The sequence below is a fragment of the Polypterus senegalus genome, chromosome 12 (genome assembly GCF_016835505.1).
Source record: "Polypterus senegalus isolate Bchr_013 chromosome 12, ASM1683550v1, whole genome shotgun sequence".
Lineage (NCBI taxonomy): Eukaryota > Metazoa > Chordata > Cladistia > Polypteriformes > Polypteridae > Polypterus > Polypterus senegalus.
In genome coordinates, this window is record NC_053165.1 from 118,508,826 (window position 1) to 118,521,678 (window position 12,853).

A 12,853-nucleotide genomic window follows, 5' to 3' on the forward strand; every position below is an offset into this window, starting at 1 on the left:
AACACAACATTTTTGAAAAAGAACTAATGATTGCAATTCATTTAGACCACTGACATTTCTTTTTCCCCAAACTAAAGTACCATTTTAGTGATATGCAAACATTTCATGCTGATTCAATTATGTGCTGATGTGTTTATCTACTCATAGTAACGTCTTTTGTACTAACTCAGGAACTTTAAAGTTAAACATCTGTAGCTTCTAATTAAAATATTCAAACATAATGCGTGTCAGTGATATTTTCGTAACGAAAACAAGAATTGGAACGAAAAATATTGTTTTTCATTTTACAAGAACGAGAACTGAAATTAAGGCAAACAGAGAAACTAAAACTAAATAAAAATAAAAATTAGTGATAGGTGAGCGAACTAAAATGAGAACAAAAATTGAGTAAAAACGAAAAAAACAGCAATTGCATTTTTGTACAAGCCCTGAGCGTTCAGTTATGTTATGCTGTTCACTATGCAGTGATCTTGTAACTTGGGCTTACTATAGTCACATAGCGTAACTTCCATAAAGGACTGTTGTTTGTTGAGCACATTTGGCTCGTTGGGTTGAAGCAGTAAGCAACTGTGGTTGACGATGGCAAGTTCTGCACAGATGTTTTCAGGTAGAAAGCGAGAAAGTAATGTGTGGAAATACTTTAATTACAACGCAGATGATATAAAAACAAATGTTAGCGTGCAAGAAGAAGAAAAGAGTCTCGGAGTTTCAGTGCAGAGCCAGCTGGATCAGTACTTAGTAGAAGTCCAGCACTTCTCTGGCACCATGAATGTATTTCATACAGGGATGATGGAGTTACCTGTCATCATGAAAAGTAAAAAAAACTAATAATGATAACATAAAATAAATTTGGGCACGGTGGCACAGTGGGTAGCGCTCGCTGCCTCACAGTTAGGAGACCCGAGTTTGCTTCCTGTGTCCTCCCTGCGTGGAGTTTGCATGTTTTCTCCGTGTCTGCGTGGGTTTACTCCAGGCACTCCGGTTTCCTCCCACAGTCCAAAGACATGCAGGTTAGGTGCATTGGCGATTCTAAATTATCCTTAGTGTGTGCTTGGTGTGTGAGTATGTGTGCGCCTGGTGGTGGGCTGGCACCCTGCCCAGGGTTTGTTTCCTGCCTGTGTTGGCTGGGATTGGTTCCAGCAGACCCCCATGACCCTGTAGTTTGGATATAGCAGGTTGGATAATGGATGGATGGATAAAATAAATTTGTCCACTGGTCTGTGCTATAAATTTGTTTTCTGTATGATTCCAATAATTTAGATAATTTTTATAGTCAAAATCACTGAATCTGCACATTTCCTGATCAAATATAGGGGAGAAACGTGAGGTGCGGCAGCGACAAGACAAGCCTCACCTCACCTCAGACTGCACTCTCCCTCACACACTGGGTTGATGCCTGCAATTGGCACGTGCCTGTTGCTGTCTCTCTGTATGTCGCCAATATAATGTTTGCACATGTGTTTATTATACACCCTGACTTTGCACAGTCTGGCTAATATTTTTAATGAATGTGTGTGCCATATCCAGTCTTTCAGATTGGATATAAAACAAGAGTAAAACGGCACAACGTGAGGCAGACTGTACAGTGTAACACCAAAGGGGGAGATGTGAGCCCAACAGGTGCTTGTTGCTGCTGTTCTTCTACGCAGAGGCTCTTGGCGCTAATAAGTTAGCAATATCAGAAAGTCAAGTGCACTGTAGCGGTCCATTTATTTTTATTTTTTGTTCTGACTGACTGCCAAAATGGAAGATTAAGACTTTTAAAACTAATGGAAAATAAGGATGACTTTTACAAGAAAGTGACAGAGATTTTCGTGGAGAAGGATAGGATTTTAGAACAAATGGGATCAGATTAAGAAAAAAATCCAATATTTAAAAGCTACATTTTGACCTTAAATAAAATATTCTTTTGTTTTCCTTGTTATCCTTTTGTTGAACAGTCTGTATTAAAATTGATTAAAGCATCAGAATTAAAAACTTTTAAAAACAACTAAATACTGTAATTCAATTAAGATCAAAATTGAAATTTGTTTTTTTGTACACCAATCTATACTTTCATTTGTACTGAATGTGTATGAATTGTGAAACTGCAAAAGCAAATTTAGAACATATGGAGGGCGCAAGAGCAAATGCGCTCTCTCTCGCCGCAATAAATGTAACGTTCTTTCTTAGCCAAATATGTCCCTTACCTATATATGTGTAAAAAATGCTGAGCAGATATGAAACATAACCAGTAGTCAATGTGCATGCTGCCAATTGAATTGTGAATAAGCTACTCTTTGGGGTTCATTTATTTGTAACTCTGACTCTAGAGAGTCAGTGCCTCTCCAGCCATGAACCTCACCGCACGTCACCGTTTCAGTACCGGCAGCAGAAATTGTCAACATGCAGTCTGTTGGCACCAGTGGCCGAGGACCTTATCTGTGCACCTGCATTAAAGGCACTCGTTGACTGAATATTTTCACAGTGTACCAATCTGTGCATTGGACGTCGTTGCAACATGAAAAAATCTCTCGAAATGCCTACATGTTTAAAACTTAACAGCAATGTGCCTGCACAGACTGGTTTCTTGGGTTGAAACATTTGATCTTGCTAACTATGCTCATTATGCCACTTAATCTGTTTCTTTATTGACAGTCAAAATGTGTTTAACAGGATTATAGACTAAGAATGTATTTTGTTGACTGAAACATAACTTGCATTGAAATATATGAAGGCCAGCATTTGTGGTCTTGCAACAGAAAAAAGTACAATTGTACAAATATTATGTAAAAAGTCAGAACTAAATAAAATCAAAACTAAAATTTTAAACACAGAACTAAATAAAAATTGTTGACTCCACTGAAAACTAGAATGAAATAAAAATAATTAATTTTATAAAGTAAAATAAAAACTAAAACTACAATTAATATCAGAACTAAAATATCACAGATTGTGTAGACAGTTCTGCGACTCACTACCAAGGTTTACCAATTCTTGAGGAACACAGGCACATCTTCTAAGAGTTCTCCATACATATCAGAGCAAAATATAAATAATACATGTTCCTTGGACTTAAATATAATAATACATTAAATGACAATGTAAATTATCACTTAAATCTCTGCTAATGTAACACGCCATTGCTAAATAATTTTTGAAGATGTGATACAACTCATGAAACCAAGCTCAGAAATCTATTCACATTCCACCCCAATAAAGTACACTACAACCACTATATTAAGTGAAATATATTAATGAAATGTTCAATATTAATTGCAATAAAGGGCATGGAATCAATAAACACATACTGTAAACTCTAATATATACAAATTCTATATCAGATTAATAGAACTTTATTTGTCCCCAGGGGAAATTTGGTTTTTTAAAGGAGCACTTTAAAGAAAGAAAACTTCTGATTTGGCAATCACAATCAGAATGAGGTATAATTCAGGTATATACCTGTGTGTATGAAGGAGCCTGAGAAGTACTTCCTGTCACGATTCTTCTGAATAATTTGTTGGCTGAAAGTACTCTGTGTTAGTGTGTCAGAGAGAGAATGTGCAGCATTGTTCATAATAGCACTCAGTTTTGTTTTAATTCTCTCCTTTGCTACAACCTGAAGGTGGTGCAAAGTGTGTCTCATAACTGAGTCTGCCCATTTAATTAGCTTGTTAATTCGGAACAACCACAGTGTAATAATGGAAATGAGTTATGACCAACATAACAGCTACCCATAGTCAATAACAAATGAGAAAGGGTTTCCAGGCACATAATGATAAATAATTTTTCAGATGCAAAGCTTGCTAAATAATGCTAAGATAGTATTACTCATTTCAACAGCATCAACAGACATGTAAATATTCCAGTAACACAAGTAAACATTAATTCTCAGGTTCAGATACTGCTACTGTGGATCCTTTCAAGAATGCTGTCCCTAATGTAAGGTGGAGGCAGTCTGGTGGTTAATATTACATAATCAAAAAAAAACTTCATGGCAACCGTAAAAAGTAGCTTTAGAAAATATGTCAATGACCACACAACATCACCAGCTGCATTTGGAATTTGCCAGGCACAAGAAGCTTGGATAGCAATCAGGTCATCTTTATTTCTTCTCCCTCATCTGGACAACATTTTGTGCTGATGTCACAGTGTTGGGTCCAATCTTCTGTAGCAGCTAATCAGTTTCACTGCTTGTTAGAGACAATCTGACTGCAACATAATATGTCAATGACATCCATTCACCAAGAAAATAACCTTTTGTGGAACACTTTTCTGGTACCATTTTTAAAAAAGGAAGTGCCCAAACCACAGACAATTAACTCCTCTCACAAATTCTTGTGTCAATAGCATAGTGGATTCAGAAACTATAGTGACAATAAAGTCAAAGACTCATAAGTAGTACTTAATTATTTTTAATTATAGTCAAATGACTATCACCTTTCTGTCATTTGCGATTAATTTGTCAGTTGCATAAACTTGGAGGTTCCAAAGCAGAGAGGTTTAAACACTTATGCAAACACAAACGTTTGAGTTTTCTTTTCTTTTTCTGTTATGTACAGAAAATGGCTTACTTTTACTTTGGAAATGTACCGTATATACTCATGTATAAGTCAGATCTTGAAACCCAAAAAATCGATCATAAAATCAGACCCCAACTTATACACCCATTCAAAAATGCAACAATTTTTTTTTTTTTACATCTTCTTGTCTCCTCCAATCTAGCATCAGTTTCTCAGACACATCGAATTTTGTTGCAGCGACACAGTTACCAATTTCTTTCACTACTTCAACGACATTTAATTTAAAACCAGCTTCATATTTTCTTCTGATCGAACACTCCATCGCAGATAAGAGATGCTCTTACAATAAAGGTAATCTGCGATTATATATGGCACTAGCAGAATACCCGCGCTTCGCAGCGGAGAAGTAGTGTGTTAAAGAAGTTATGAAAAAGAAAAGGAAACATTTTAATAATAACGTAACATGATTGACAATGTAATTGTTTTGTAATTGTCATGAGTGTTGCTGGCATATATATATATATATATATATATATATATATATATATACACACACACACAGACACATATATAAACATATATATACATATAAACATATATATATATATACACATCTATACACATATATATACAGTTATATATATATATATACATATACACACATACATATATATACATATACATACACATACTGTATATATACACACACACATATATACATACTGTATATACAACATATACATATCTACATATATACTGTATATACACATATATATACAAATCTACATATATATATCTACATATATATATTAGGTGGGACTCGATTAAAAAATTAATCCAATTAATTAGAGGCTGTGTAAGAATTAATCTTGATTAATCGTATGTAATCGCTTACGTAAATTTGCCCCAAATCGCAAATGTTTTTTTTTTTTTATTTAAAACGGTTTTAGTGGGCGACAGAATCAAATAATAGACATGGACATGAATATTGTAAACTGAAGCTGTTTTAATTTCTGAAAAAAAAAGCTTTTAAACTGCATTTGAATTCAAAACAGAAACAAAAATATCATCCCTGGTTAAAATTGGGCAGACTTAAAAATAAAGTGGTAGTTTAAGTACTTTAAGTACATTTTCAGAATAGTATTGTCTTTAAATAATAATAACCAAAATTTCACCATAAAGTGCAGTTTTCTTCTTAAAAAATAAGTCAGAAACATAAAAGGTAATTTGACCAGCTTACTCTTTAAACTCTGAGTAACATTAGCCAAAATTATTTTGTACATTAGGCTAAAACAGTGTGATCATTGAACATTTTGTAATTAGATGTATTTAGAATTACTAACGGTCACGGAAGTCCAATGATCCCCAGTAAGAGCCACAAAGTCCGCTTTCTGTAATGCATCTAATTTTGCTTGCTTTTCAGTGTGCACAAAACCATGCTTTTATCAAGGCTTCGCGGGTAGTCGAAATGATCAGTCGTAGGAACGCGCTTTATTCCGACTCTAACATTTTTGTAGCTGTGATGTGTGCATCAGTGTAATGGATGTACCAGGAAATCATGCATTGACAAAAGTTCCCGTTTGCTTGGAATTGAAAGTGTGATTAAATGCGTTATTTTTAGCGTTATGGAGTACATGCATCGAAGCTTCTCAACTGTGCTTGTGCTAAGAAAGGGAAAATTTTAAAAATAGCGTAACATGATTCTGCGTTAACCTAATATTTTTCATACGTCCCAAACCAAGGAGATGGGAAGGTAAAATGAATCGGTAGCGCGCTACATAGTCAGTACATCCCTCTGGAATCGAACCTCGAATGTCGGCGTTAGAGGCTTAAGACTCTACAATTGCGCCACCGCTTGTCTATGCTAAAGTATGTATTGTAGATCGGGCTATAGATATACATTTATATATATACCGTGTATCGCAGTGGAGAAGTAGAAGTTATGAAAAGAAAAGGGAACATTTTAAAAATAACGTAACATGATTGTCAATATACAGTAATTGTTTTGTGAGTGTTATTGAATGTTGCTGTCATCAAGGATTTGATTATCATTATTTCTTTCAATCAGGCTCGTATTTGTACGATGTGTTCAAGTTACATTCCGTGTTTGTCAATCGTTGTAAAGATAAGAGGTTTCATTCATCGATTAGTTCCTTACTGCATCAATAAACAGCTCGTCTTCCTTTTTATCTGTGATGTGACAAGCTGCATGCACGGGTTTTTTTTACTCTGTCTTCCTTTAGCGGGACATTGACTTTTTCCACCGTGTGCTTTGTTTCCACAGTAGCTGCATTTATGAATATGCTTATCAGGCGCTTCATATTTTTGCTGCCTTTTCAATTGTGTAATTCGGTTTTGTTCAGCTCTTTGGAACTGTTGCTTTTTATCTGTGCACTGCATCAGTTCACGTGAGCCACTCGGTGTACTTGCATCGAAGGTTCCCAGCTGTGCTGGTGCCATCTCGTGCTATGTCCATAGCTTTATTTAATGTTACCTTAGTCCTGGCACTTAAAACTTTCTCTGGCAGTTTCACTGAGTTTGTGTCAAACACCACCCTGACCATCTCATCTTCCTCTCCATAAGCACAGTCCTTCACCCGTGAATATTTACCCGTGGCAGTTTGCTATTGGATTGCGCTGACGGATGGCCTTATATGGGCAGGCACTAAATTACAAACGCCAGCGGCAGCCTGTCTATGAACTTAATTTAAAGTGTAGGTTTACATCGTGCTTTGTTTCCGAAGTAGCAGAACTCGCTTCTTATTGTTTCGCTGCCGTCTCAATTATATAATGCATGTTTTCTTCAGCGCTTTTTTGAGGTCTTCCTGGTTTTCTATGTACTGCGTGATTACGTGGGAGGCGTGATGATGTCACACGAAACTCCGCCCCGGCGTTGAAGCTCATCTCCATTACAGTAAATGGAGAAAAACTGCTTCCAGTTATGACCATTACGCGTAGAATTTCGATATAAAACCTGTCCAACTTTTGTAAGGAAGCTGTAAGGAATCAACCTGCCAAATTTCAGCCTTCCACCCACACGGGAAGTTGGAGAATTAGTGATGAGTGAGTGAGTGAGTCAGTGAGTGAGTGAGTGAGTGAGTGAGGGCTTTGCCTTTTATTAGTATAGATTATCTTTTTACAACAAAAGAGTTCACATTAAATAATACTGAATGGATAAATATGTGTACAAATCTTTTGTCATGCAGAAAATTCTGATGACGTTCAAAGGGATTGAATACTCTTGCACGCCGCTGTATTCAGACCAATTCACTTTCTGCACAATTTATTGTGTTGTACATTTAATTTTAAACGACAAATTTTCCATTTTTGTCCAACACACTATACTCAATAATCCATGATGACAAAGTGAAAATATATTTACAGAAAGGTTTGCAATTTTCTTAAAAATCAAAAACTGAAATCTCATATTCAGTATTCAAGTCTTCTTAGGTAAGTCTCTAGAAGCTTTGTATACATGGATTTTGGCAGTTTAACCCATTTTTAAAGGCAGATTCTCTCATGTTTCGTTAGGCCGGAGTTATACTTCATGCGATGCGACACATGCTGAAGCGGACGCTCCTGCTACGCAAGCGTTGTAGTGTTCATACTTGCGCGTACTTTACGTAAATCTGGAGGAATTCACCAGGTGGCAGTGCGAGATATTATCACGGTGAGAACATGTTCGTGTTCTCCGTGTTGTGAATTGCCTAGAAAACTTATTAAATTCTGATGACACCTTACCGCAATATCTCTGAAAAGGATGTTTATTGATTAAATCCATCAATCCAGGGATGTGTCCATTCCAGGAAGCATTGGGCACGAGTGAGAAAAAGTCCCTTGACGAGGCCTCAGCTCATCGCAAGGTGAATACAAGCACACACATACACTAGCGTCATTTTAACGGCACCAAATCCACAAATCTGCATATCTTTGGAAGGAAACCGGAGCACAGTGTGGAATACAAGCAGGAAATACCAGCAACATAACTCCCTGCAAGACAGCAGTGCTATCGCTCCGCCACCGTGACACCCCCATGTGTGTAATTATTCCCCCATGTGTGTAATTAACAGTATTCATTATTTAAACGAAATTATATGTAAAATGTAACATACACATTTTAATGCATTTCATCATGAAAGTGATATCAAGTATAAATCTAAAGATTCTAAATGTGCAGAGAGTTGGAATATCATACATTTAATTTGTTCTGTGTGGCGATCTATTGCTGCTTTCGCTGCTGAAGCAAAATGCCGACATACAGATGCATTAGGTGCTTTTATATTCAAGCGTCGCATATTCCCGATCGTAATGACACGATACATTTTAAAAGTCTCACATACCATTTTTTGTGCCGTCTATTTTTTATTTTTTTACTTTACCTGCTGTCAAGTCCAAGAAGCTCATAGCGATGAAAAACTGGGATGGCGTTTACGATGGTCTGCTTTAATGATAAAGTAAACTACAAGGTTAAAGTGGACATTTCGAGATTAAAGACAAAATTTCCACTTTAATCACAAAATACACGTTTTCACCTTGTCCTTTATTTTTTTCTCAGTGGCTCAAATATAACGCTATACATTATGTTGCTGCTGTTAAGTTGCAAAAATTAAAAAATAAAAAAGACATATATAAATGACATGATACATTTTAAAAGTCTCACATACCATCTTTTGTGCTATTTTTTTTTTTCCAACTTCACATCGGCAACATAATGTATAGCGCTGTATTTGAGCCACTGAGAAAAAAATAAAAGACACGGTGAAAATGTGTATGTGATTAAAGTGGAAATTTCGGCTTTAATTTCGAAATGTCCACTTTAACCTCGTAGTTTACTTTATTATTAAAGCAGACCATCGTAAACGTCAACGTCATACCAGTTTTTAATCGCTACGAGCTTCTTGGATCTGACAGCAGGTAAAGTAAAAAAATTAAAAATAAACGGCACAAAAGATGGTATGTGAGACTTTTAAAATGTATCGTTGTCATTACAATCGGGAATATGCGCGCGAATATAAAACACCACGAATGCAGCTGTATGTCGGCATTTTCTTCACCACTTTGAACCATTCATCAAACAGCAAAGCGCGCATCGATCCCCGAAGGATCTCCATAGAGGCTTGCTGTCACACGTAGATAGTAAACGGAGACTCTGACGTCACATTCCGACTTTTAGCACACTGCGTCCCCCCGACTTTTTGCTGGTACTGCAGCTCGCGCACGCGTCGCGTTAATTTCTGAGGACCTGCTTTAGAGGATGCGTGAAATGAACGCTGGGAATGCGTGGCAGTCATGATGCTGGAGCGTACGCGTTCTGAGCGTGAAGTATAAATGAGCCCTTAGACTAAATGGGAAGTGTGTGTAAACTGCCATTTTCAGATCGCATCGCAGATGTTCTATGTGGTTTAAGTCTGGGTTTTGGCTGGGTTGCTCAAGAATAGTCTTGACTGTATGCTTTGGGTCATTGTCATACTGAAAGGTGAACCGTCTCCTTAGTCTGAAGTCACATGAATTCCGGATCAGGATTCGTTTAAGGACCTCTTTATATTTTGCTACATTCATCCATCCCTCAGATCTGACTAGTCTCCCTGTCCCTGCTGCTGAGAAGCACCCCCATAGCATTATGATGCCATCACAACGCATTACCATAGGGGTGGTATTAGGCTGGTAATGAGCAGTTTCTACTCTTTGATAGACATAATACTTGGGAGTTATGCCCAGAGAGTTAACCTTTACGTTTCATAAGACCAGAGGATCCTTTCTTTAAAATCTCAGATTCATTTAAATGTTATTTAACAAACTCTAAGTGGCCTGTCAGAGGCAAATTTAATTTAGAAGTGGATTGATTGATGGGAGTGCTGCTGAGATGGTTGTCCTTTCCGAAGGGTACTCCCATCTCAGAAGAGGAATTCTGAAGCTCTGTTAGAGTGACCACTGGGTTCTTGGTCACCTCCCTAAGACTGTTCTTGCCCTGTTACTCAGTCCTGGTAGTTCCAAACTTCCTCCACCACAATAATTTAGGTCACTATGTTCATGGGACACTCAAAGATTCATAAATAGTTTAATAGCCTTGCCCTGATCTATGCCTCTCCACAGTTTGATTGTGGAGGTCTCCTGGGAGTTCCTTCGACTACATGGCTTGGTATTTGACCTGACATGCAATACTAATCATGGGACCTGATGTGTACACATGTGTGACTTTCTAAACTATGTCCAATCAATTCAATTTCCCACAAGTGGAATTCACTCACATTCTAGACACATATCAAGTACTAGCAAAATACCCGCGCTTCGCAGTGGAGAAGTAGTGTGTTAAAGAACCAATGAAAAAGAAAAGGAAACATTTTGAAAATAACGTAACATGATTGTCAATGTAATTGTTTTGTCACTGTTGTGAGTGATGAGTGTTGCTGTCATATATATATATATATATATATATATATATATATATATATATATATACACACACACACACACAAACATATATATATACATATCTATACATATACACATAAATATACACACACATATATACATACATATATATATCTACATATATACACACAAATACATATATATATATACATACACACACACATATATAAACATATATACATATACATACATATCTACATATATACACACACAGCTATTTCGTATCAGCAATACGCTGCTTGTTAAAACGGATAACTCCGCTCTTACGTTGCAAGTCTCGTGGATATTATGAACTATCGTATTTGTTCAAGTTCTATTTAAATTTTAAATAGAAGGAATTTTTATTTAGTCGACAGAAATATCTTTGGTAGGAATGGTAAAAACAGACAGGAATATTATTCCTGAATAAATCAACTCAAACCTTAAACAACTTATAATATTTTGCTCTCCATAAAAATATAGCCTGGCATCTTTTTTTGGCAACAAGTTCGTTTATGTTTGGTGTGAGGTTCTGTGTTGTGGAGATTCTCAGGATGGATTGCAGGTGCTCATCAGTGAGGCGACTCCTGTGTGCTGTTTTGTTAGTCTTTATCACTGAGAAGAGATTCTCACACAGATATGTGCTACCAAACATGCACAAGGTTCGAGCCGCATGTAGACGGACTTTTTTTGTTCTTCAAAGTCACCAAAGCGCAGTGCAAACTCAGTGCGCTCAGTTTATCAGCAAAGTGCGTATTTGGGAACACCGTAGTGACGACTTGGTTTAACATTACTTGGCAACAGGGAAAGTGGGGCAAATTGCACTGGTGCATTTGTGTCTCCCATAAAAGCAGCTTCACTTGAAATCACTTTGTGATTGTGCACGGGTAAAAACGTCCGCTGAAGTGTCAGATTCTTATTTAATTCTTCTGCTTTCTGTATCTTCTGCATTGCATTCAGGTTACCCTGATGTTTTGTCTCATAGTGCCGTCTTAGATTAAATTCTGTAATTACAGCCACATTAGCTCCACAAATGAGACACACGGGTTCAGTAAACATATACTCAGCCTCCCATCGGTTTTTAAAGGCTCTATTTTCAGAATCAACTTTTCTCTTCAGCATCGTGTGAGCTAGCTTCGCAATAACTTGCAGCATCATAAGCTACACTTGATTAACGCGGTAAGTGTTCGGCAAGGCAGCTGAAGCGCTGCATTGTGGGATCTGTAGTTTATTGTGTTACCAGCGCTTCATATACCCGGGCCATTAATAACAATAATACAGTATACTGTAAGGGGTCTGAATACTTTCTGAATCCACTGTATAAAAACACCCTCCAACCCACAGCTCCAAAAAAGATAAAGTTAATCGCAGAGGAGAAAAGGCACAGCTACACAAGAAGAAACAAATAAATAAAAAGACTATGTAGACATTAAATCAGACCTCTCATCCATGCGATGTATCTGGAATTGTCACTTAGAAATATTTGAGTCAGATACACCATTAATTCCAACAGCAGATAGTTTCAAACCATATGGTTGTACAAAGAAGGCTCTCAAAATGAAAGGAGAGAGATTCAGGATATTTCCAACTAAAACCTATGACTACCTGTGCAGCACTTGCGCTCAAAGAAATCAATCTTTGCTAGGAGGACAGAGAAAGAGCAGAATGATCCAAGAAACAGAAAATGTGAGGTGTAAAGGGGGTATTACAAAAGAGGAGTGAAGGAAGAGAACTACAACACAGCTCAAGGAAATGTTAAAACCTTTAAGACATTTCCAGTAAATATGAGAGCTTAAAAGAACAAAGAAAAGGCCCACAGCAAAATATTTATGATGGGGTAAAATAAGAGTGGTGCAAAAATCCAAAAAGTATGTTAATGACTGTAACGTTTTAGAAGCAAAAGTGATGTTCTTAAAAATCAGATCTCAGAAATAAGGGTGA

At 36.9% G+C, this 12,853-nt stretch overlaps 1 protein-coding gene across 1 annotated transcript in view; it reads right to left on the reverse strand.

Annotated features, from left to right (window-relative positions):
* Positions 1–12,853, reverse strand: part of chd2 (chromodomain helicase DNA binding protein 2) — a 197,597-nt gene that overhangs the window by 114,739 nt on the left and 70,005 nt on the right. The window lies entirely within an intron of this gene.